This window comes from Meles meles, chromosome 2, assembly GCF_922984935.1.
Source record: "Meles meles chromosome 2, mMelMel3.1 paternal haplotype, whole genome shotgun sequence".
NCBI lineage: Eukaryota > Metazoa > Chordata > Mammalia > Carnivora > Mustelidae > Meles > Meles meles.
In genome coordinates, this window is record NC_060067.1 from 98,077,717 (window position 1) to 98,102,136 (window position 24,420).

At 38.2% G+C, this 24,420-nt stretch overlaps 1 protein-coding gene and 1 pseudogene across 10 annotated transcripts in view; one reads left to right on the forward strand and one right to left on the reverse strand.

Moving 5' to 3' along the window:
* ANK2 (ankyrin 2) overlaps window positions 1-24,420 on the reverse strand; it is a 337,670-nt gene that overhangs the window by 265,992 nt on the left and 47,258 nt on the right. The window lies entirely within an intron of this gene.
* On the forward strand, window positions 23,526-24,083 carry LOC123932506 (annotated as a pseudogene).

Genomic DNA, 24,420 nt, shown 5'->3' on the forward strand with positions numbered 1-24,420 from the left:
AATAGCTGACATAATAAGGGATTTCTGAAGGAAAATGGAACCACTGGGAGATAAACAAGCAGAGAAATTGCTTTTGTTTCCTGGGTGTATTTTCCTAGAAAATGTGAACTTTCATTTTGAAAACATCCTAAGCAAGGGGGCAGAAATCAAAGGCCAGTGTCTATACAAGGTGCGCGGTCTAATAGGGGGAGCCTCCCTTCAATCACCTGAAAACCTCAAAAATCTAAACTCTTGGGCTACGGGTAGAATAATAAATAACCAGTACTCTAGCATATTTACAATCTGGGTTTCATTGCCTGGAGTTATAACAAAACTCAAGCCTTGAACTTAGTTTAGGGTGATCTCCAAATTGTTTTTAATCACAGAGACTACAGTAAATATATATCTTCTGTGAAGGAGTGACCTTCATCCTTGGCCTCAGATTATTTGCATAAATAATTTTCCAAGTACAGTGACCAGCAAAAATTCAAAACAACCTAGCATACAGCAGAAACAACAAAACAAAGAAACAGATCCATAAAGATTTCAAATAATAGAACTATGTACGGACAAGCCACTGACAAAAAAAGGATGAGCTATAAAAATAAACAAACAAACAAAATAGTCTGGTTTCCCCAATGTAGCATTACTTGGCTGGGAAGTTAAGTAATCTAAATTCATTGATTCATGGTTATTACACTTTTTTTTTTCCTCTAACTCTCCACCAAGCTATACTAATTTGCCTAAGAACAGACAATAATAAATGTTAGGTAAATGAGCATTTTAAAGATTTGTTTATTTACTTATTTTTTGACAGATAGATCACAAGTAGGCAGAGAGGCAGGCACAGAGAGAGGAGGAAGCAGGCTTCCTGCTGAGCAGAGAGCCGGATGTGGGGCTCGATCCCAGGACCCTGGGATCATGACCTGAGCTGAAGGCAGAGGCTTTAACCCACTGAGCCACCCAGGTGCCCTGTAAATGAGCATTTTAAGCAACAAATAAATTGTAGGAATAATATGTACTGTAGGACTATAGTGTTATAGGACTTTAGAAGCTATATTTTTAATAGAAAGTTTTGATAATGAATAAATCTTAACAGAAAATTGCATCCTTAAACATTTGAGAACACAAAAAAGCCACCAAAATCTAAAGAATTGGATGCGTGAAAAAATAGATTATATTTCACATGTTGAAAATTTTATATGAAAACAAACTTGATGGTTTACGTAGAAACTTCAGCCAATATTCAACCTAATTAACTTGGTAAGTTAAAAATATCTTTAGTTTTTACTGTTTCCAGTCCTGTGATACACTTAGCTCTCAGTGTCTTCACAGAGACAAAGGTTAACAAAAGGTTAAGCAAATTAACCTTTTCTTTCCTCATTTCTGGAAAGACACAGAAGTTCTTAACCTTTATTTAACAATGTCTCCATTCCCTCTATAAACACTGAGTGATGCCCACTGTATATTAAAAGCTTGTAGTTTACAGCATTATCAACAAGAGCCAAATATAAAAAGAGCCCAAATGTTCATCAACTGATGATTGGATAAAGATGTGGTATACATACACAAACAGGGGGATATTACTCAGCCATTAAAAAAGAGAATGAAATCTTGCCATTTGCAGTAATGTGGATGGAGCTAGGGTATATTACACTAAGTAAAATGAGCTAGTCAGAGAAAGACAAATACCATGTGTTTTCATTCATAGGTGGAATTTAAGAAACAAAACAGATAAACATAGAGGAAGGGAAGGAAATGTAAAATTAGATGAAAACAGAGGGGAAGGCAAACCATAAGAGACTCTATAGTCAAGAGAACAAACTGAAGGTTGCTGGAGGTGAGGTGGTAGAGCGCTGGGCTCAATGTGTGATGGGTATTAAGGAGGGCACTTGTGATGGGCACTGGGTGATATAGTAATGATTCATATAGTAATGAATCACTAAAATTCAACTCCTGAAACCAAATTACACTATACGTTAACTAATTAGAATTTAAAAAGTTGAAAGAAGAAGAAAAAAGAAAGAAGAAAGGAAAGAAAGAAAGAGAGGGAGGAAGAAAGAAAGGAAGAAAGAAATGAAGAAAGGAAGAAAGGAAGAAAAAGAAAGAAAGAAAGAAACTTTCTTAGAAAAAAAAAAAAAAAGCCTAGCGCTTACTAGCTATTCTATACTATGTGTGCATACCTCTCCCACCAGAAAATTTTATATTTACCAAGAGCCACATATGTTTACTACGAACATTTTTTATCCCAGTTTATTTGTTATTACAATAACATAATTTAAATAGGTCACCCTATTATCTAATGAAATATGGGTACAACAAAGCTCTTGTTTTAAGAAAATTAATATGAATGCTTTGCAAAGACTTGATAAAGATGAATCCCTGACAAATACCACTGCTAAAATTAGGGATATGGCCAAAACAAATGTAAACAATTGGGGAGGAGGCTTTGGGAACCTCTAGAAATTCCACAATCAAATTGGTTTGCAAGTGTCTTTCAGTTCTGACTCCCATTAAAAGACAGCAAACTAGAAAGTACAGATAATACCTACCAGTACATACCATTTATTCAAAAAAGACAAAGCAAAACCCCACATGGTAGAAAACTCTTAAACAAAAGGTAATCATCCTACATTAAATCATTGGTAAAAGAATTCCAATCTAATGCTTCAAGTTAAAATAAAACATTTAAAGGATGTATGTATCATTGTTCATTATTCTTTATTTTAACTATCTCTTTTTTAAAGGCTACCTTTTTTATTACCTATAAGCACATTACATAATATTAAATACTAAATAAACCAACTAAGTGTTGTTCACTGAAGGTTTTGATTTAATGTTTTACATATTCAGAATTAGTAAACTAAGGCACAAACTGAGACTTCAATGACTTCCTGTTAGGGGCTAAAGGTAGATATTCTGAAGCGGTATTCATCACTTTATTCTATTTAACCATCTTTTTTTAGTATGAGTCTAAAAATCAGTGAACATGGGTTTTGGTCTGAATGTTTGTGTCCCTCCCACAAAATTCATACTTTGAAATCCTAATGCAAAGTGTGCTGATATTAGTAGGGAGGTCCTTTAGGAAGTGATTAGGCCATGAGTGATATTAACACCTTTATAGAAGAGCTCACAGAGCTCCTCACCTCCTTGCCACCCAGTTAGGAGACAAGAAGTCTGCCAACTGGAAGAGGCCCTAATCTCACCTGACCCCGATCTTGGATTTCCAGCCTCCAGTACTATGAGAGAGAAATTTCTGTTGTTTATTAGTTACTCAGCCCATAGTACTTTGTTATAGCAGCCTGAACAGACTAAGACAAAATATGTGCCCGAAAGCTCCATGCTCAGTGGGGAGTCTGCATGAAGATTCTCTCCCTCTGTCCTTCTTACCTCAAATAAATAGAAAAATCTTATTTAAAAAATGTGCCTGGGGTGCCTGGGTGGCTCAGTGGGTTAAAGCCTCTGCCTTCAGCTCAGGTCATGATCTCAGGGTCCTGGGATCGAGCCCCGCATCAGGCTCTCTGCTCAGCGGTGAACATGCTTCCTCCTCTCTCCCTCTCTGCCTGCCTCTCTGCCTACTTGTGATCTCTGTCTGTCAAATAAATAAATAAAATCTTAAAAAAAACCTATTAAAAAATGTGCCTGAGAAAGTATTTGTTAACCCCATGATAACACAGCTATTTATACTCATTTTATTTCACTGAATTCAGCACCATTTCAGGACCAGGCCTCAACACCAATAAAGGGACACCATGCAGAAGCTTTGTTTTGAGTGGAAAAACAAAACAAGGAATAATTACTGTTAGACCAATAAGTAGGCATAGTTCCAAACAGAAGGCTCTTCTGCCAATGGATTTATTACTAAGGCAAAGTGGCAATGGTCAGGAGATAGAATGCTTTTCAATCTTTATTTTTTTAATATTTTATTTATTTGACAGAGAGAAATCACAACTAGGCAGAGAGGCAGGCAGAGAGAGAGGAGGAAGCAGGCTCCCTGCGGAGCAGAGAGCCCTATGCGGGGCTTGATCCCAGGACCCTCCGATCATGACCTGAGCCGAAGGCAGAGGCTTAACCCACTGAGCCACCCAGGTGCCCCTGCTTTTTCAATCTTATAATTAATCCCTAAAATTCAGTTTTGGTAGAAGGCAAAACTGGCCCCATTACCGTAATAAATGTAGAAGTACATAGTCAACCAGTCCATCAGTATGGCGTACCAATGAAATACTGTGAAGAAAATTTGTTAAAATAAATGGTTTCTTCACTCATAAGATTGGAGATAAAGTGCTATCTTTCCTGAAACAAAATAAAAGCAATCAAGACTACAACCTCACAGTTGTAATTACAACTAAAGACAATCCCAGTATGAGGAACTTCCATACCTTGGACATCATTCTGCTGTGTATTTATCCTGCCGTGTCAGCATTCGGATTTTTACAGAGAGAAAAATACTTACAACTCTACCCAAGAAGAGCTGACTTTGAATTTGGAAGAATTTTTTTTGGATAGATCAGAGTGGGGAGTTTCCATTACCCTCCACATCTCGCTGGGGTTTCTGCAGAGACAGCTCCCGCCCCTTAATGCAATTAGCTCCAGGCAGATCTCCTTTACATATTGATAATATCCATTTTTTAAAAAAGATTTATTTGTCTATTTGAGAGAGAGAGAGGGAGAGAGAAAAAGAACGGGGCACGAGGAGGAGAGGGAGAGGAAGAGAGAGAATCCTAAGCAGACTCTGCACTGAGCACAAAGCCCTACAGGGAACTCCATTTCCCGAGAATATTCTCATGATCCTGAGATCATGACCTGAGCCAAAACCAAGAGTCCCACACTGAACTGACTGTGCCACCCAGGCGCGTCAATAATCTCCATTTTGAGAAAAGAATTTACTGCTTAAAAAAAGGAAAGAAAACAGAAGAGTGAAATAAACTATATGTTGTTTTGTGTGTAAATAGAAATTAATGGAGTTTGATAGCCCTCTGCTGGATAAAAAGATTAAATCTTGTACAGGAAAATACTATTTGAGGAATTCTGTTTCATGAGATTTAGAGGACTACACTAATGCTTGCATTAATATATACATAAAAATATATATATTTTGTTTGTTTTGTTTAATGGATATTTTTCTGTTTTATAGAAGAGACAGGAAATATCCTTTCTGCCAAGCCATACAATGTAATATTAAACTAGAAGAATCAAATGCAGATTATAAATCCAAATATTGTGTAGGTTTTTTTAATAAAATAGAAATTAAAACAAAGCAAATAAAATCTGAGCACAAGCAAGAAATCTGTTGTGTTCTCAGTTGTCACATACCTAACTGGTATTTCTCTTAACCTCATTCTAGGCTAGATTACTATATTTATAATTTTAAAAATTATTTATTGATGCAGTCTCAAACTGTACACTGGTATGCATTAAGTCAGTACTAGTCTTATAGACATCGGAGTAATACAGATCAGGCTTTTTGTTTAGAGTAAGAAAATTTTTCAACACAATGGCAGAATCACTCTAGAATATTCAGCTCTTAATTTGGGTATTAAATTTCTGAAGCATGTCAGGTCCTAGACTACGACTATCTTTAAAAAAAATGTTTTACAAACAAACCCTCATGCTTATATCAAACCCAACCGGAAAATCATTTGATAATAGTGTTTGAAGACATTAATAGTAAGTTTTAAAATGAATGAGTCTTGAAATAGTCTCAAGACTATTTGGATCAATTTCCAATTAATTTTACCTCACATAGCTAATCTTTTTAAAATCCTGTTTTCCTGTGTATCACTTAAAACTGTTTATTTTTAACCCTCTCTTCACATGCCTAGTCTCCATCCCTGCAGCTTCCTAAATTGTTCCTAAGGTTGTTGCCTGGTCCACAGTCTTCTTCAACTTCCCCACACTCATACACTTCCAAATTCTGCTAATCCTATCTTGAGGCAAAAAGGGATTAAGGAATTCCTTTCCAATTTGCCAGAGTGTAGGATCAATTCACTTTTGCATCTCATTTTAGATAACTATGTTTATGCTTTGGTGTCAAAATATTATCCCAAACTAGGTCGGTAAAACATGTAGGACTTCAGAAGCGCTACCTACGGACAAGATTTGCCTGTTACCAACTGCCCATCATTCTAATGAATCTCCAAACCTCCCCTTCTGAATTTCTGTTTCCACTCTTTACCTGCCTGCTGGGGTACGCTGTCACGTCCATTAGACCTTCTCAATCTGTTTGGATTATCACCTACTTCCTGGGGCCATTTTCTACAAACACCAAACCACTGAGTATTTGAAGTCTAGCTATCTTCATTGTCCTTAATTAGCCACTGCCAGGAGGGGTCCCAGGATCCTGTTACAGCACTCCAACTGGTCTTAAGGGTTAACTTGCTCCAGTCTTGGTACTTTTTGCTTGCTGGCTTAAGGGCCTTACAGACCCAAGCCGCCTGCAGCAGAACTAAACTTCTTTTCCTTGAGATTTGTGGACCACTGGCCTTGGGAGAGTGAAGAACCAGACTTTTCCAGCAGATAAGGCCTGATTACATTTGGAAACAGCTGCCCCAGATGACAGCTTGTCTGTTCAGAGTCATGCCAACAAAAGACCAGCCCGGGTACCTGCTTTTCCTGAACACAGGCACCCTCCCTCCCTTTTTCCAGTGGGGTGGGGAAGATGGTCTTTGAGACATTAGGCTAACATCTCCCAGGCTTCCAGTTTTCTGAATAAAGCAGCCTTTCCTTTCCCACCATCACTTGTCTTCTTGAGTATTGATTTTCATGTGGTGACTTGAACTTGAGTTCAGAATTGGTTCTCTGTCCAGTAACAATACTATACTTTTACCAAAATTAGGTTCTTCACTCTCACCCATTATACCTTATTTTACTAATTTTAATTCACAGACTTATTCACGTGCCTTTTTAAAAAATGATCCTACCTTCTCTTTCAGTTTTTTCTTATGTTTTTCACAATTATTTTCTTTTTCAAAGCAGCTGTCTAGATTTGTAAAGTTCTTTGTGATAATAAAGTTTTTCAAAATTTTTAAAAGGGCAAAAACCTCCTTTTCTTTTTCTCCCCCTTTTCTTAACCCAGAATTCCCACCATGTCTCCATCAAAATCACATACACACACACACACACACACACACACACACACACACACACCCCACGCACACACACACATACAGACAGCACCTAACTTTTGAAAAAAGGGATTCTGGTATTTCACTCAGAGAACAGGAACATTAGTAGAGTTTCTACTCCCAGCTTACTACTGAAAAGAGAAACAGGCTAGAGAATGATAATGTGGATAAAGGAGATGTACACGTCAGCCTGTTCTAACACCATCAAATACCACAGAACCCCAGATTTCTAAGATTGTTGATATTTTAAAAATTACTGCCTGGGTAAGCAGTTTGTGTATCTTCTGAGGGAAAGAATGACAGGCATGAAGAAGGAAGGGGACAAAAATAACAACTAATTTTTTTAACATGCTAAAATTCAAATATTAGTCTTTTATTACAAAACTAGGCTTATCTTCCTCTTGTTTTAATATTTAAATAAATGTCCAGATTTGCATACATATTCCATTTCCTGAAAAATGACTAATGGATATGTCTAATGTACATACTCTATCAACTTTGTATAGCTGACTTTTAAAACACTCACAATAAAAGCTTCTCCTCCTAAATGTTGATGAATCGTTAAAAGCACAAATAATATTCAGTAATGCATTTCCAGAGATCCTATGTGCTTCGAAAGTACTAAGCACCTATTTTACGGGATTTTGCTTAGTGCTAAGCAGGATATTTTAGTAACTTAAAATAGATTCATGATGATGTATGCTAGAGCAACTTCTGACTACTTTCAAAAGTTGTTAAAACATCACTAATATTTTCCTTCATTTCAAAAACAGGTATTTTCCACTTCAAAGAACACTTTAGTCTTAGATAACACTATTTTTTGAAACAGTTGATGTTTTTGGACCATGAAGGCTATCGAACTCAGTCCATTCCTAGCCACTTATGCCTTTATTTCTTAGCATTTAATGGCAAGTCTTTTCTGATATGAATAGAAATGGCTTTTCTTATATGTTATAACGAAATGAAATAAGTGAAAGAAGATGAAAAGTTTCAAGTCACCTTGGTATAAATGTTATCATCGTATCTGTGTTCCACAATAAGATCAATTGCATTTTATGTTATGGATTACAGCAATACAAAAAAAAAAAAAAGCTCTATTTGTGATTTAATCTCATGAGGAGTAGACAAAACAAGGATATATTTACATGGGCTTAATGAAAAGTTCCCCTGGGGTCCCTGCTGAATTTCAGGTGTTTCAGATATTTTACAGTTGGATTTTCTAAGTAGATGAAAGCAAGTAACTAAGGTAAATGTAACAGGGAGGAAAAGTAATTCTGTGAAGAACAGAACAAAGTAATTACATGTTGCATGTATGTTGTATTAATTTTTTCTTCTGTCCTGTTTCATTCTTCCTGCCTTCCCTCTCTCTGTGACATCCTTTTCTTTTGGTCCAAAGAGGAGAAAACTTAAGATGTATAGGGGAAAATAACTTGGGATGTCAGTCATGTAGCCAACACTAAAGAATGATACAAAATAGCTCACCACCTTCAAAATCCCCATGCTTCATTGAGTCATTACTCGTCCATCTCAGCACAGAAACCCCAGCAAACACTGATCTTTCTATTACCTCTGTAGTGTAGTCTTTTCCAGAATATCATACAGTTGGAATTAAATAATATGGAGCCCTTTCAGACTTAGTCCTTTCACTTAGCAGTATGCATTTAAGATCCCTCCATGTCTTTTTGTGACTTGATAGTTCGTTTCTTTTGATCACTGAAGTGTTCCATTGTATAGCTGCAACAGTTTATTTATCCGTTCACATACTAAGGGACATCTTGATTATTTCAGGTTTTGCATAATTATGACTAAAGCTGCTATAAACATGCAAGTGCAGTGTCTTTTGTGGACAGAAGCTTTCATCTCACTTAGCTAAATACCTAGGAGCATAACTGCTGGATTGCATGGTAAACTATGTTCAGCTTTGTTAAGAAACTGTCAAACTGACTTCCCAAAGAACTGCTGTTTGCATTCCCACAGTAATAAATGAGGGTCCCTGTTACTCCACATCCTTACCAGCATTTGATATTATCAGTTTTTTGGAATTTAAAAATTCTAATAGGTGTACATTAATGTCTTATTGTTTTGTTTGTAATTCTCTAAACATATAATAATGTCCAGCATATCTTAATATGCTTCATTTGCCATCTGTATTGTCTTTTTTAAAAAACTTCTTTCTTTTTTTCAAGATTTTATTTATGTATTTGTCAAAGAGAGCAGAAGTAGGGGGAGGGGCAAGCAGAGGGAGAAGCAGGCTCCCTGCTGAGCAAGGAGCCTGACTCAGGACTTGATCCTGAAACCCTGGGATTATGACCGTAGCAGAAGGCAGACATTTAACCGATTGAGCCACCCAGACGTCCCTGTACTGTCTTTAGTAAAGTATCTGTTCTATTCCTTCGTCCATTTTTCAATTAAGTTGTTTGTTTTTGTTTTTTTTTTAAATGCTGTAGCAGGAATGGATCCTTTCTGCTTCTTTTTTTTTTTTTAAGATTTTATTTATTATTTGACAGACAGAGATCACAAGTAGGCAGAGAGGCAGGCAGAGAGAGAGGAAGGGAAGCAGGCTCCCCGCCGAGCAGAGAGCCCGATGTGGGGCTCAATCCCAGGACCCCAGGATCATGACCTGAGCCGAAGGCAGAGGCTTAAACCCACTGAGCCACCCAGGTGCCCAGAGTTGTTTGTTTTCTTATGGTTGAATTACTTTGAAGAGGGTTTTTTTTTTGTTGTTTGTTTTTGTTTTTTTTTTTTTTACTTTGAAGAGTTCTTTACATATTTTTCATACAAGTCCTTTTTTCCAGGTATGTGTTTTGTAAAGATTTTTCTCCCAGTCTGCAGCGTATATCTCTTTATTCTTGTACTAGTGTCTTTTACAGAACAGAAGATTTAAATTTTAATGAAACTCTACTTATTAACTTTTGCTTTTATAAATCATGCTCTTGGTGTCATATCTAAAAGCACAAGGTAACCTAGCTTTTTTCCCCTAATGTTATCTTATAAATGGTTTATGGTCCCGAGTTTTACAATTAAGTCTTGATCCATTTTGAGTTAATTTTTGTGAAAAGTGTAACATCGGGGCGCCTGGGTGGCTCAGTGGTTTAAAGCCTCTGCCTTCGGCTCAGGTCATGATCTCAGGGTCCTGGGATTGAGCCCCGAATCGGGCTCTCTGCTCGGCGGGGAGCCTTCTTCTTCCTCTCTCTCTGCCTGCCTCTCTGCCTGCTTGTGATCTCTCTCTCTCTCTCTCTCTGTCAAATAAATAAATAAATAAATAATCTTATCGAATAGCCAAAGGAATATTGAAAAAGAAAGCCAGCGTTGGTGGCATCACAATTCCGGACTTCAAGCTCTATTACAAAGCTGTCGTCATCAAGACAGCATGGTACTGGCACAAAAACAGACACATAGATCAATGGAACAGAATAGAGAGCCCAGAAATAGACCCTCAACTCTATGGTCAACTAATCTTCGACAAAGCAGGAGAGAACGTCCAATGGAAAAAAGACAGCCTCTTCAATAAATGGTGCTGGGAAAATTGGACAGCCACATGCAGAAAAATGAAATTGGACCACTTCCTTATACCACACACGAAAATAGACTCCAAATGGATGAAGGACCTCAATGTGAGAAAGGAATCCATCAAAATCCTTGAGGAGAACACAGGCAGCAACCTCTTCAACCTCAGCTGCAGCAACATCTTCCTAGGAACAACGGCAAAGGCAAGGGAAGCAAGGGCAAAAATAAACTATTGGGATTTCATCAAGATCAAAAGCTTCTGCACAGCAAAGGAAACAGTTAACAAAACCAAAAGACAACTGACAGAATGGGAGAAGATATTTGCAAACGACATATCAGATAAAGGGCTAGTGTCCAAAATCTATAAGGAACTTAGCAAACTCAACACCTAAAGAACAAACAATCCAATCAAGAAATGGGCAGAGGACATGAACAGACATTTCTGCAAAGAAGACATCCAGATGGCCAACAGACACATGAAAAAGTGCTCCACGTCACTCAGCATCAGGGAAATACAAATCAAAACCACAATGAGATATCACCTCACACCAGTCAGAATGGCCAAAATTCACAAGTCAGGAAATGACAGATGCTGGCGAGGATGCAGAGAAAGGGGAACCCTCCTCCACTGTTGGTGGGAATGCAAGCTGGTGCAACCACTCTGGAAAACAGCATGGAGGTTCCTCAAAATGTTGAAAATAGAACTACCCTATGACCCAGCAATTGCATTACTGGGTATTTACCCTAAAGATACAAATGTAGTGATCCGAAGGGGCACGTGTACCCAAATGTTTATAGCAGCAATGTCTACAATAGCCAAACTATGGAAAGAACCTAGATGTCCATCAACAGATGAATGGATAAAGAAGATGTGGTATATATACACAATGGAATACTATGCAGCCATCAAAAGAAATGAAATCTTGCCATTTGCGACGACGTGGATGGAACTAGAGGGTATCATGCTTAGTGAAATAAGTCAATCGGAGAAAGACAACTATCATATGATCTCCCTGATATGAGGACGTGGAGATGCAACATGGGGGGTTAGGGGGATAGGAGAAGAATTAATGAAACAAGATGGGAATGGGAGGGAGACAAACCATAAATGACTCTTAATCTCACAAAACAAACTGGGGGTTGCTGGGGGGGAGGTGGGGTTGGGAGAGGGGGAGGGAGTTATGGACATTGGGGAGGGTATGGGCTATCGTGAGTGCTGTGAAGTGTGTAAACCTGGTGATTCACAGACCTGTACCCCTGGGGATAAAAATACATTATATGTTTATTTAAAAAAAAAAAAAAAAAGGATGAATACCCAACTTTTGTAGCAACATGGACGGGACTGGAGGTGATTTTGCTGAGTGAAATAAGTCAAGCAGAGAGAGTCAAGTATCATATGGTTTCACTTATTTGTGGAGCATAACAAATGACATGGAAGACATTGGGAGATGGAGAGTAGAAGGAAGTTGAGGGAAATTGGAAGGGGAGGTGAACCATGAGAGACTATGGACTCTGAGAAACAACCTGGGGGTTTTGAAGGGGCGGGGTGGGAGATTGGGGGAACCAGTGGTGGGTAATAGGGAGGGCACATGTTGCACGGAGCACTGGGTGTTGTGCAAAAACAATGAATACTGTTACGCTGAAAAAAAAATTAATTAAAACATCAAAAAAAAATCTTAAAAAAAAAGTGTAACATCTGCATCTAGATTCATTTTTTGAATGCAGATATCCAATTATTTCAGCACCATTAGTTAAAGACTATCTTTTCTCTTGAATTACCTTTGCTCCTTTGTCAAAGATCAATTGACTATATTTGAACAGTCTGTTTCTGAGCTCTATATTCTGTTCCACTCATCTCTGTGTCTGTTTGCTCACTAATACCATACTGTCTTCATTTCTGCGCTCTTTAATAAGTCTTCAGGTTGGGTCGTCTCAGTCCTTTGACTCTTATTCTTCTTCAGTATTGTGTTGGTTCTTATGGATCTTTTGCCTTTTCACGTAAACTTTATTGTTTTGTTTTTCTTTTAAGATTTTATTTATTTATTTGATAGAGAGACACAGCAAGAGAGGGAACACAAGCAGGGGCAGAGGGAGAAGGAGAAGCAGGCTTCCCACTGAGCAGGGAGCCCCTGTGGGGCTTGATCCTAGGACCCGGAGATCATGACCTGAGCTGAAGGCAGATGCTTAACTGACTGAGCCACTCAGGCACCCCTCTTGGCCAGTATTTTATTGAGCAATTTTACATCTATTTTCATGACAGATATTGGTCTATGGTTTCCCATTCTTGTGTCTTTATCCAGTTTTTTATCAAGGGAATGAATGCTTGTCATCAAAGCATGCCATTTGACACAATTTGGTACAAAGATCACAGTCAGGAAATCAATCACATCATATAGATAATTCTAGCACAACACAGAGAGAAAGTGTCTCACTTTAAGCTAATCCAAGGAGATAAAAAGAAAAAGAAAAAGGAAAAGCACACTGGACAATTTTGAAATAACAGAAAATGTTAGCCAGAGAAGAAGTTAACAGAGTGATAATATTTTGCCATACAGAGGGCCAAATAAAATAGCCCATGACGGCCTTAGAGGTGATTAATACCAGTTTAGCCCAAGGTTGACTGGTAGGCTGGGTGTTCCAGAAGCCTGTTTGCATGCTACTGTGGCTAAGTCCACTTGTTTTTCCTTAATAGCAGTTCTCCCTTCTTGCTTTGATAAAATCATCACAATAAGAGTCGGGCACATGGTAGCCATAGCAAAGACTGCACATTTTCCAGCCTCATCAGAAGCCAAGTGTGGTCATGTAACTATGTGATGTCCAGTAGGGTTTTTTTAAAAGGGCTTGCTTGGAACGTTTGGAAGTGTCCTTAAAGAAAAAGCATGACTATCCCTCCCTACCTCTCTCCACTTTGCTGGACATAATGGTGAGATCTTGAACCATCAGTTCAGGCTATGAGGTAGAAGCCTCATGGTGAGGACAACAGAACAGAAGAGAGGAGAGAACCCTGGATTTCTGACCCAGTAGAGTGTGTACCTTACCAGCCCCAGATTATTCATGTCTCAATTTATTTTATGAGAGAGAAATGAACTCCTAAGTTATTTAAGTCACTCTTACTGTGGATCTTCACAGGTTCTAATGGCAAATCTATTATTTAATCAATTAATTCTAATTGATAAAGAGACCAGGGAGCCTTTTGGTATAGAACTCATCCTAATGGAAGAAGCAGCAAATCACAGGAGATTCATGCAGGAACATAAAACAGGAAGAGCTGCCTGCTGTCACAGACATTTAACGCCTTGTCAGCTCCCAAATCTTCTGCATATTTGAACTTTATAAAGAACTGGGATGGATTTTGTAAGGCACTGGGGCACAAGCTACTTTACTTCAATCACCCTTCAACACATAATACAATGGGGGATGAATTTCAATCACGTAACACATATCCTTGGCACCTGAAGTGTGCTGGTGACTCAGTGGAGCTTGGAGACAGAGCAGTGGGAAGTGAAAGAAAAGGAACAATGTGTTCAGACACTCTACAGCAGTGATGAGATGGTTCACACGACTCGTTCATAAGCACATGTTAGACGCCCCCGGAGATGCCCCCACTCCCTCCAAAAAGAAATAAGAGTGGTGAATGCGGCAAGAAGAGCAGGGTTTTCAGGAGATTACGATGCTATTACGGGTCATCAAAGAACAGATGTGACCATTAAACTGACTTCATTTGTATCCACGGGTGATGAGACCTAAAAAAATCTGGACATGGTCCAGACATGGTCTCCATCTGCCATGGTCTGAATTACAGTTAACTAATACAAACCCTCAAGGACCAAAAGTATAGAAGAACATAAATGTGAACATACATAGACAGTGAGATGTACAGTATAAATGTATTTAGATGAGGCCCTCGGAAAAAAAATAAATAAAGATTCCAGAGTTCCTGCCCTCGGCTAGAAATCAGAAGGAAGAAAGGTATTGACGGCGGCCTGGAGGGGGTGAGCAGAAAAGTCTGAGAAAAAATGAGTGGTGGTACAGATATTCATGCCTCACTCATAACTGGTCCTGACCAATCCAAGTATCTGAAGTTCTCTTTTTCCTACACTGAAGGATTTGATTGTCTATAGAAGAATTGTTATTACACTTATAAAGAAAAACGCAATTATCTGCTTCACTTATTCTAACCTAGACTATTTCCCTGGTTTCCCTCATTTTAAAAAAGATTTTATTTATTTATTTGACAAACAGAGATCACAAGTAGGCAGAGAGGCAGGTGCGGGGGGGAAGCAGACCCCCCACTGAGCAGAGAGCCCTATGTGGGTCTCAATCCCAGGACCCTGAGATCATGACCCGAGCCGAAGGCAGAGCCCTAACCCACTGAGCCACCCAGGCGCCCCTGGTTTCCCTCATTTTATTTATGATTCCTCTTTCTACTGCTGTGGACGACAGACTATAAGAGAGAAATAGTAGCAAGAAAGGACATGCCAAAACATAGTATTTTAAGATCTGTAATACTTCTTGTCTCCATGCCTGTTACTAATCATAGGCAAACCTCCCAGTTACCTACATTCATCATTAAAATCACTTCACATTAACAATGCCATTGTTCTGTGGATCCTTAATTTTTACTTATATACGTATAATTTCAGAGTTTCTGGAGTATTTAACCAAAATTAAAAGCCATAAGAAAAAAAAGGCACAAAAGAAAACACAGGTAATACAATAAAGATCTATTTTGAGGAAGTATCAGCAGAGCAGAGAGAAGATAGCCAGAGAGAAGTCAGTCTCTTCTCTTAGAAAATGAAAATCAGCAGAAATCTTCCTCTAGGAAAAGGTTTTGAACAACAATCGCATGAAATCTTCTGCTTAGCATCAGAACACTTTTTCCAGGCGGGGGAATCCCAAGATTAGAGGAAGACAGTTCCCACCTCCCGTGATGGACGTTCCATTTCACCAGCCCTACCAATTAATGCACGTGTATGATCTTAGCCAATATGGAATGGCTCTTCCCTAAACCTCACCTGTTGCTTTGAATCGAGCCGCCTTGCTATTCTTCAAAGACACCACTGGAGGCCAGTCATGCTACAGTTTGCACTCCAGCCACACCCCAGATTCTAAAATGAATAGATCCAAACTACAGTTGGAAAACAATGCTTTGGGACTACACACAAATAAATTTTGTGTGTACACAAGTCTCATTTTAATGTTTAAATTCAACCCAGTAGTGAAAAATCTTTCCTGGAGAAAAAATGGAATCTGGTTCTGATTTCAAGGAAATACCTCCATCAATCTAAAGATCACTAAATATGTTGATTATCTCGATTGTGGTGATGGTTTTATGGTTTATATATATGTCAAAACATCCACTTGTACTACACTAAATATCTATGTCAATTATATCTTTAAAAGCTGCTAAAAAGGGGTGTCTGGGAGGCTCAGTCAGTTAAGCAGGTCATGATCCTGTGGTCCTGGGATCGACCCGCATCAAGCCTGGCATAGAGCCCCACATGGAGCTCCCTGCTCAGCAGAGAGTCTGCTTCTCCCTCTCCCTCTGCCTGCCACTCTACCTACTTGTACTCTCTGTCTCTGTCAAGTAAATAAATTTTTTAAAATCTTGCAAAAAAAAAAAGCTGCTAAAAAAAAGGAGGAAGAGAACTGAAACCCACTGTAGCTTTAACTATATATATATATATATATATATATATATATATATATATATATGAGAGCAATATACTGTTTTCTATGACAGTAAGTTCTTTCTGGGCCTCTTGGTGCTGAGGTAATTGTTTTAAATATATAATCAAAGGTTTTCAGTTAAATGTCCAAATGTTCAAACTTTATATAAATGGGATTCCCTCAAGACTATCTCTTTCCTAATGACTTAAAGTCTTTGCCTCAGAGATATGTTGATAAGAGTTTTTACTTACTTATGAATCTAATGATTAAGCAAAATAGCATTCCCTTAGTTTTTAAGAAACTACTCTTTTCTTTTTAAATTACAGAGCACTTCAATAGAATATGACTTGCAGATACATTAGAATAAGCAGGAAAAATGACTTTATTTAATTTGCAATCATTTCAACATCCAATTCAATTTAAATATTTATTAGTGTGGGACACCTGAGTGTCTCAGTCAGTTGGGCGTCTGCCTTTAGCTCAGGTCATGATCTCCGGGTCGTGCATTCAAGCCCCTGATTAGGCTCCCCGCTCAGTGGGGAGTCTGCTTCTTTCTCTCCCTTTGCCCCTCCCCCCTTGCTCATGCGCTCTCTCTCTCCCTCAGATAAATAAATAAAATCTTAAAAAATAAGCAAACATTTATTTAGTGCATTGGCCTCATGTTCACCAGGAAAATTTACCATCACTAATTGAGAAAGAGAAACAAAACCAACCAACTATGGAAGGTTCAAGAATTCTGTTCATTTAATGGAAGTTTCATTATACACTCAGGTCCAACATAAACACTGGCTGAATTAATTATGAATGTGAGACAGATTTTCATCAAAGAAGAATTACAGTGAATTCCAGACACTTCTTAGTTATCACAGAGTTGATATTTTGCTACAAACTCCATCACTAAAAAAGGGAAACAAAAAATTTCAATGAATTTTCAAAAGGAGAACAATTAGGGTGAAGTCACTGCCTTTCATCCAGTGAAGATTTGTGGCAAGCTTGGCAATGATTCACCCAGTGTGGTCACATAGCGCCTGGACAATAAGGTGATAGAAGAGAGGACAGAAGACTTTTATCCGAAGCTTTAATAAATGTGACGATACTATTTATATAATGAGCAGACTTTCAAATAGCAAATTATTTCTTGTAGAAATAACGAATTTGGGATTAAATATAGAGAGAGCATATATTTGTGGCTGGAACAGTAATTTAATAACCTGGAAGATTCTGAAGCTTCTAAAATTTTCCAACATCAATGCCACAAAACAGCAGTCATCCCAAATTCCTATCACAAATTCTTATAGATTAAGATAACATACGCAGGGGCACCTGGGTGGTTCAGTCGGTTAAGCAGCTGCCTTTGGCTCAGGCATGATCCCAGGGTCTTGGGATTGAGTCCCTCATCAGGCTCCCTGCTTGGCAGGAGGCCTGCTTCTCCCTCTCCCACTCCCGCTGCTTGTGCTCTCTTTCTCACTGTGTCTCTCTCTGTCAAATAAATAAATAAAACCATATAAAAAATAAAAAAGAGATCTAGCATGTATAGTGATGCCTGGGTGGCTCAGTCAGTTAGGCTTCTGCTTTCAGCTCAGATCATGATCCCAGGATACTGCCTTGGGGCTCCCTGCTTCTCCCTCTGCCCTTCTCCCTGCGCATGCTCCTTTTCTCCTTCTCTCTCAAATACAGAAGTAAAATCTTTTTAAAAATAACATATGCATGGGCGCCTGGGTGGCTCAGTTGGTTGGGCGACTGCCTTCGGCTCAGGTCGTGATCCTGGAGTCCCGGGATCGAGCCCCGCATCGGGCTCCCGGCCCCACAGGGAGTCTGCTTCTCCTTCTGACCTTCTCGTTCATACTCTCTCTCAATGTCTCTCTCTCAAATAAATAAAAAATGAAAAAATGTTTAAAAAAATAAAATAACATATGCATAATTATTGTGTCTTCTATTTCTACAAAATCCATAGAGTAGTACTATAAGTATTTTAAAGCACTTAATATTCTAATTACCATAAAAAACAAAAAAATTAAATGACAGGTTAAAGGTCAAAAGAATTGGGACTATGGGCACCTGGGTGGCTCAATTTGTTAAGCGGCTGCCTTTGGCTCAGTTCCGGCTCCCTGCTCCGTGGGGAACCTGCTTTTCCCTCTACCTCTGCTGTTCCCTCTGCTTGTGCGCTCTGTCAAATAAATAAATAAATAAATAAATAAATCTATCTTTAAAAAAAAAAAAAAAAGAACTGCAACTAGATTACAGCCTGTCCAATCCCCATGCTAGTGTTTTTTCAACTGGACATTTTAACTCTTGGAAAATTTTGCTGCTTTTAATTTTTCAGTTCTTTTTCTTTCTTTCTTTTTTTTTTTTAAGTTGGTTCCATGCCCAGCAAGGAGCCTAATGTGGACCTTAAACTCATGACCCTGAAATCAAGACCTGAGCCAAGATCAAAAGTCAGACTCTTAATCACCTGAGCCACCCAGGTGCCCCAATTTCTCAATTTTTAAAAGCATATCTATATTGGTACAACCACTTTGAAAAACAGTTTTGCAGCATGTCATGAAGTGGAGAATATGGAAAAAAGCACATTTATATATCTGTATAGGAAATTTAGGGAGAAATTTATTATTCAACTTGCCATATAATCTATAATACAGTACATTAGAGAAATAACTAAAATAACAACTGTAATTATTTATTAACTGTATACTACATGCAGATAGTATTCTACAAACCTTACAATTATTACATCACTTAATTCTTACAATAATATAAGGTAGGTATTATGAGTACCTCTACTTTACAGGCAACTAAACGAAGATTACAGAATTAACTTGTTCAATATCAATGTATACTAAGTGGTAAGAATGGAGGAAATTAAAATACAGAGAATAGTAAGTGATTTATTCATATTTATACAACTAATTACTAATGGAATACAAAAGTTTTAGCCCAGGGCTTCTCAAATTTTACTGTGCATCTGAATCACCTGTTGATGTAAACATAGATTCCCTGGGTCTGGGCTGGCACCTGAGATTCTGCATTTCTTACAAGCTCTCAGGTGATGTCCATGCTCTTGGTCTATGGACAAATTACAAATAGCAAGGATTTGTACCATTGTTTTGCCTGTAAATTAAGTTGCTTCTTCTCATTATTTCTTCTACTAAATTTAATATTTATTAAATTCCAGTCCTCACAGTCAGGAAGGAGGGCAGTTTTGCTCTCTAATAGGTACTGTATAAAATGAAGTGTATACTTTGACAATGTAGATGGTAATTCTGTGGCCAGAAGAAATTCACATATTCTAACCTTAATTTTTATCTTTGCACATGACCACATTGAAAAAAAATAATTTTGAGGGGCGCCTGGGTGGCTCAGTGTATTAAGCCGCTGCCTTCGGCTCAGGTCATGATCTCAGGGTCCTGGGATCGAGCCCCACATCGGGCTCTCTGCTCCGCAGGGAGCCTGCTTCCTCCTCTCTCTCTGCCTACTTGTGATCTCTCTCTCTGTGTCAAATAAATAAATAAAATCTTTAAAAAAAAAAAAAGAAAAATAATTTTGAGAATGTACATGGGCTCTACTCAGCCATCTTAGAAGAGAAAAATAATGCTTTTTAAAAAAAGATTTCTTTATTTATTTGAGAGAGAGAGAGAGCACAAGAGTGGGGAGGGCCAGAGGGAGAAAAAGACTCCCCACTGAGCAGGGAGGGAGCCCAGTGCAATTCGGGACTCAATCCTGGGATTCCAGGATCATGACGTGAGCCAAAGGCAGTCACTTAACTGACTGAGACACCCAGGTGCCCGAAAAATAATGTGTAGAGTGGAAACACATGATTTTATTTTATAAGGAAAATCCACAGTTTCCACCGATCTTTGTATTGATGGATTTTGTTTTTATATCTGTCATTACACTATGACTATAAATACTTACATTTCATACAAAATATTCCAAAAAGCCCAGTAACGTTTAGACTCTTGCACTTTGTAACAACGTCTAAAAACCCAGGCCTTTGGGAAATTCTTTGAACTGGATGTATGTCTGAGAAAGACAACCCAAGAGGTGGTAGAAGAGGGTGACTAAGACCAGACATGGAAATAAAACTGTCAGAAAAAAAAAAAATCCTTCTACTCTGTGAATATAGACAAATTTTATTTCCTCTCTATGCCTCAATATTCTCATCTATAAAGTGGGGATATCTCACAGGGATAATGAGTTAATTAATGTGGAATTCTTAAAATACTGGCACATAATAAGCACTCAATAATGTTAGCTATTATTACTCAAAACAAATCTGGACAATTTTCAAAATTATCCATGTTGATCTATTTCATTTCTTTGTTTCAGGAAGTTGAACCACCGCCATTTGTTAATTTTTCTTTCTAATCAATCTTAAAATTGCCAGTTGTTGTGAAAATCATTAACTGTACTCTGAGAAAAATTTAATCATGACAAACACAACTCAGAACCTTTAAAAAATATATATAGACATCAAGTGTCACCTCTTACCAAGACTATGGCCAATCCAAAATTCGAACAAAGAGCTGGACTACTATTCAGTTTGCCTAAATTTCTGAATTCAGAATTCCAGGCAATCTGGAGTTATAATTGTTTTTCTCCATTCTTTGAAGTCGTTTTACAGGAATATAGAGAGCAGTCAAAATTTCAGGCTGTGTTGGATTGGACATGGATATGATGCTGAGGATGATGGATAAGCAGCATTTTTAAAGCAGCAGGTGCAATCTGTGCTGAAGTCTTACTGCCAAAATCCGGTTTTATGGTCTGGCTCATAGACAGGCAGACTCTGCATCACGGTTATTCAGAGCCTGAATAGGAGGCAGATAAATGGAACTCTTGCATTCATCTTTTCACTTTGCACCCCTATACCGGAAAGTCTCTATGATTTCACTGATGTACTATCGATATGCCAAGGGGCAACCCCCAGATTCTTTAGTTATCAAACATCAGGGTGTTTGACTCTTTTCAGCCATAATTTTGTCACTGTTTCAAACTCAAATGCCTCACACAGGCAAGCAGGCTAAGCAAGTATGGGAAGTGGGGTCAAGGTGACCAGGTTGTTAATATTTTTTGACACATCGACACATTTTTAAAAATTGACTATGGTTGAAGCATGATTTTACATTAGCTCCAGGTACACAGCATAGTGATTCAACAACTGGATACAGGATGCTATGCTCACATGTGTGCTGTTCTGAACACCGTCTGTCACCATGCAACGCTATTGCGGTACCATTGACTATATTTCCTATGCTGTACCTTTTATTCTCGTGACTTCTTCGTTCCATAAACGGAAACCTGCATCTCCCAAGGTTGTTAATTTGTAAGAACTTCTTCCTAAATAAAGTCCCAGAATCTCACCCAGCCCTCCCTCAGAAAAGAAATCCCTGGAGGATCTCAATTTTGTAGCGCCACTTAGGTTTCCCATTTTAGAACTCATTTTAGCACACTGCAACAATATTTTGAGATGCCAAAAGGAATTAGACTTTAGAAGAAGGAATTAGGATTGAGTTATCTGGCATTTCTGCTTTAGTCAGGATGATTCCATGTCCATAATATGATTCCACACACTTCTTGGTGTGAGAGTGTCTGGATTTAATACTATTAACTACCCAAAGGATGGCAAGACTTTGACTTCACACAAATTTACTCATTGCCTGATTCTACACACACAAGCAACAAAGCATTTAATTTTGAAAAATCACATTCTATTACATTTCAGAAAACCAATTATGCTTCTGAGGCTTGAGGAAAATTTCTATGCCCTTTGAGCTACAGATTATGTCTCAAATCTCTTTTTCTTTTATTTTTAATCTATAAAAAAACCCCTTTCAACTGTAAATCTTAGCATCTTCTATAAATCTTAATTACACCTTAGATTACAGAGGGCTCTATTTATAGGCTTTCACACTCATTTTTCTTCTTTCAAATATCTCCTTCACAATGGTAAAGTAGGACAAAATTAGAAGACACATTTAAGAATCTAAAACCTGACTTTCTAACATTTTTAAGTGCTTTGGTAATAGTGCGACATAATACAACATCTTAAAAAATTAAAAGCAGAAAAGAACAGTGGCTGATTAAATGTGGTCGTAGAATAATTGAAGCTCCTCCCATGAAGAGATAATCATGAGATAAAATCTATTTTTCATCTGTTAAACCTGGGCTGGTCTTATGACTTGCTTTGACTAACAGAATGTACGGAAGTGACACCATGAGAGTTCTAGAGCCTAGTTCTTAAGACATCTTGCAACTTCCATTTTCACCTTCTTGGAATGCTGCCCTGAGACTACTCTATAAGAAAGCCAGTGGAGCCTAGTGGAGTAGGAGAGAATTTAAATTGTTGTTGTTTTAAACCATTAAGTGTTGGAGTGGTTCATTATGCTGTGAAAATTAACTAGAGCAGAACTAAGAATCAGAAAGATCAAATGATGCATTTAAACAGAACTGATAGGTGACAGCATGCACATTAGAGCCAGAAAGTCCTGGATTCCAATTAATGATACAATTAATGATAATAATGATAAAGAAGCCATCCAACTTCTCTGAGCCTCAGTTTGCACACTGGTGTAACGGTGCTAACTTTGTGTAACAATTGTGGCAGGTCAATGAACTAATGTGTTCCACTAGCAGAAGGCCCACATGCAGGTAAATGTTAGTTTCCATCCCAGCTCGGGTCATCTGACTTGTTTCAGTGTCTTTTGAAGATATCAAAGTTCTTCTTTTCTAAATACCATTTTGTACAAGATTAATATTCCGAGGTTTTTGAGATTTGTTACATGAAATCCATTCAAATAAGACTATGATCAAGCTTTTAGACGTGAGGCCAATTGTCAACGGTGGTGTGCTCTAAAAATCTTCACTTTGTATTGGTAAACACTTCCACTGCAGAATTATGTTCAAAAATGAAGGATCACGCTAATACTAATGAAAGCCCTCTCATCTAGCCGAAAAGGCGCCTGTGAAAACTCCCAGTGACCCAATTGCGCCTCTCAGGGAGCTGCCTGCTCCTCTAGAGAACCCCACAGTCCCTGAGCTCAAGTTCTATACAGCCTGCAGTTCCCAAAACATTACTTGTTCACCATAGTACTTATTATAATGAAGAGCATCAAGGGATAGCTGACACAGCAATTCAAACATATAAAAAAAATTCATGGTTTCTGATTTCTTACAGACAGCATACAATGCTATTCTGGGAATTCTAGAAGCATTTCAATCTTCAAAAAGAGTACCCATGAGGTTTTGCAGATGCCACCAACACTGCTGCCACCTAGCCAAGGTCAACCCACCCTGCTCTTGGACATGGCAGTCAAGGACAAGCCTCTTGGTCACACTGCCTGCAAGCTATTTGCAAAAAAAAAGGTTCCAAAGACAGCAGAAACCATTGGCATTCTGAGCACTGGGACTTGGTTATAAGGATTCCATATTTCACAGAATTATTTGGGAATTTATGTGTCAAGGTGGCAATTTCACACACCATAATAGCACTAGTGGCAAGTGCACCTACGGGCGAAAATTAATTGATGAGAACTTCATCCCAAAGCGTACAGGTCCTGGCATCTCGCCCATAGCAAATACTAAACCCAATTCAAATGATTCCCAGTTTTTTATCTGCACTGCCAAGACTGTGTGGTTGGTGGCAAGCATGTGATCTTTGGCAAAGTGAAAGAGGATGTGAATATTATAGAAGCCATGCAGTGCCTGGGGTCCAAGAATGTCAAGAACAGCAAGTTCATCATCGCTCACTGTGGACAACTCAAAGATGTGCTTTATCTTAACTATCAGACCATTCCATTACTTCTGTAGCTCAAGAGAGCACCCTTCCACCCCATTAATAGGCAATATCCTATAATCTTTAGGTTCTCACTGCCATTCTTTTGGGTCCACCTTTCCCTATCTCCTCCAAGTCTAGCAGGATTGCAGAGTTAAATCTATGATTATGAAATAAAAACTAAACCAAACAGAGAGTACCAATGAAACCAGTTTGAAATGAAATCTGTTGAGGTTCAGAGGATAAAATAGCACATTGGGAAAGCTTATGTTCAGCATCTAGTGTGTGTATATATATATGTATATATACACACACAACTAGATTAGTGTGTATATATACACACACACTAGATGTTGAACGTAAACTTTATTC